We start from the raw sequence: 2,548 nt of genomic DNA, 5'->3' as shown, positions 1-2,548 counted from the left end.
ACTGGGAAACTGCACTTGTCTATGCAGTAGTAGAAGGCATGATAAATGGAGAAAAAGACATCTGCCATAGTAGACATTAGACTCATTATGTACTCTTGAAACAAATTTTATATTGTTCAGTCCCCACGAGGATCTTGCATCCCTTGCTGGCAGCAACCTTGGTTTTAGGGGTTAGGTGAGTGGCTCTGAGTGCTCGGGGAGGTAGTGCTGAGGCCAAGAAGGTCCAGCAGTCAGCTGAGGGCCGAGTGCACACCCAGGAAGATAGGAAAGCTGAAGACAAATTGTGAGGTAAGGGTGGGAGTGGGCTTGCAGCACCCCTAAGGGGCTTGAAGGGCTGGCGGGCCTGGAGGGGCAGGATGTGGCCAGCACCTGGGACAGCTGCTCCATGCAGCTCAAGGCCTTCTCCAGCCTCAGCTGCTCATTCCTCATTCCTGCTAAGCCAAGCCGATGGTAGCAGAGCACAGGATGCCCTCCTACCAGTGCACCATCCCTGGACTTTGGTAGTCCTTTACCGCACAGTCCTACTCCATAGCTTCCATGAACCAGGAGCCCATGTTGGACTTGTGGTTGTCTTCCACCAGATGCGTTTCTACTGGTAGCATCCTTCCATGTGGTTTGGGCATTTGGAGGAGATATTCAACAGGGCTGTGGTCCCTAAGGCATTCAGCATGTCTATCCAGGAAGCATTGTAGGCACCCTAGAAGTAGAAGAACCAAAGAATCTCCAAGGGACCCCTCTGCCTGGATGCGCAGAGCAGTTCCACTGGAGCTGCAGCCCAGGTGACAGGACTCAGTGGCACTGGTGGGATGTCTGCCGGGTCCTTGGTTTTGGAACAGAATTCTGGGTAAGCAGAGGAAAACTTCTCACAGTCACGTTTGAGCAAGCAGATGTCTGCTCACTGGGTCTTAGGATGGAGTGCCTGCACTACTAGGGTCATGGTGCAGTCCTCCCTGAGCCCTTGGCATGCGAGCTCCATTCAAAGTAGAGGATGACAGCCAAGTAGAGGCTAGAGTACAAGAGGCTTCCTCTTGGGCGTGCAGATTGGACTCCAGACTCATGGAGCCTTTGTTCCGCCTATTGTCCTGGGTGTTGTATCAAAGGAGGTGGACCGAACCTCCAATAGGAAAGGTGTGCAAAAAATCGAGCAGCAAGCGTTTACTGGTGCTGCCCAGCCCCAGGGTTGGAGGCTGCCCCTGCTGTCAGCCCAGCTGCCGCCACTCACTGCACCATCCACCCCGCTCCTCAACCCTTGGCAACCACCAGCTCCCAACCTCTGCCTTGGTGGTTCTCGCTTAGCTTCATCAGCCTTTGGGCACATTGCCACCCATCTCTCCCAGTTAATCCATCGTCACCATGGAGTGTAGGAACTGGGGCGATAGATAGTCATCCAGGCCAGCCAGGTAACAGGAATGGGCGAACAAGTGTTAAGAGAAGGAGCCTTCAGAAGTGACCACCAACTTGGTCCCCTGAGGCTTGGGCAGCCAGACCTGTATAGGGTCACCTTCCTCCTGCATGTTTAGGTTACATAGCAGTTCTAGCAGCCTCAGGTGCTTTGCATGAGCTTGCACTCACTAGGGGGTGGCAGCAGAAGTGTGTGTGTTGAAGGGAGAGTAGCGCTGGCTCCTTCCTGTCATTGCCTCAAACGTGTTTTGCTGCTCCTGCACCTTGGGTTGCAGCCTGCTCATTGCTGCTCTTCCCCTAGCACTCGCCAGAGTTCTGGGCACTGCATCCACTTTTTCTTGGAGGAAGTTTGATAATTGGTTTGGCAAGATGCTTGTCATCTATGTTGTCATTGAGATAATTGTTTTTCATATCATACATCATTACAAGAGTATACATAGTACTAAGTCATTGTAACATCATAGGATCAATTCAGATAACTTTTGTATTTGGTATTGCTCATTGTGCTTTTCTATCTTACTTGGTTTTGTCCTCATAAAGTTTAGTGAACTTTTTGAGAATTTTTTTTCTGTTTTCTTGTTTTTCTTTATGGTGTCATCATTTTCTCCTGTCTTTATTTTACCTGGAAAAAGATAATAAAGGTAGGCCCTTATTATCTTTTTCTATCCACTTTGTTCTAATTTCTTCCCTCTTGTTTTTTGTTTGTTTGTTTTTGTTTTGTTTTTGTAACTAATCAAGGTGGATGATCAGAGTCAACATTTATTTTATCCATCCATATATCTTTTTCTAATGTAAGCAAGTTGAAGTAGAAGCAGTACTTTAAGAACTTCTTAAGACGCATCCTGTTGCTGTTGATTGGTTGAATGTCAGTTATCTTGTGCTCAAAATTATTTCCAAATTTCCTTGTAAGTTTTATCTTTACCCCATATGTATACTTTACTAAAATGCTTTTGTTCATTTCAAAACTTTTGGTGATTTTTCACAAGGTTTACTTTGTTGACTCATCATTTAGTTCTGTTGTCAAATCATCTACTCTGAACAACATCCTTAAGAAAATTTGAGACTCCCTTTTTGCTTGTATTAGGTCACTTGCCAACACAGTGACAAAATACCTGAGATAAACAATTGAAAAGAAGGGAAGATGCAT

The 2,548-nt window shown here is 46.6% G+C and overlaps 1 pseudogene; it reads right to left on the bottom strand.

The window, feature by feature from the left end:
- Positions 1 to 230: 230 nt before the first annotated feature.
- On the bottom strand, positions 231 to 976 carry LOC144368640 (dual specificity protein phosphatase 4 pseudogene; annotated as a pseudogene).
- Between the last annotated feature and the right edge of the window lie 1,572 nt (positions 977 to 2,548).

This window comes from Ictidomys tridecemlineatus, chromosome 11 (assembly GCF_052094955.1).
Source record: "Ictidomys tridecemlineatus isolate mIctTri1 chromosome 11, mIctTri1.hap1, whole genome shotgun sequence".
Lineage (NCBI taxonomy): Eukaryota > Metazoa > Chordata > Mammalia > Rodentia > Sciuridae > Ictidomys > Ictidomys tridecemlineatus.
The sequence above is the reverse complement of the archived record's forward strand: the minus strand, read 5'-3'. Positions and strand labels throughout refer to the sequence as shown.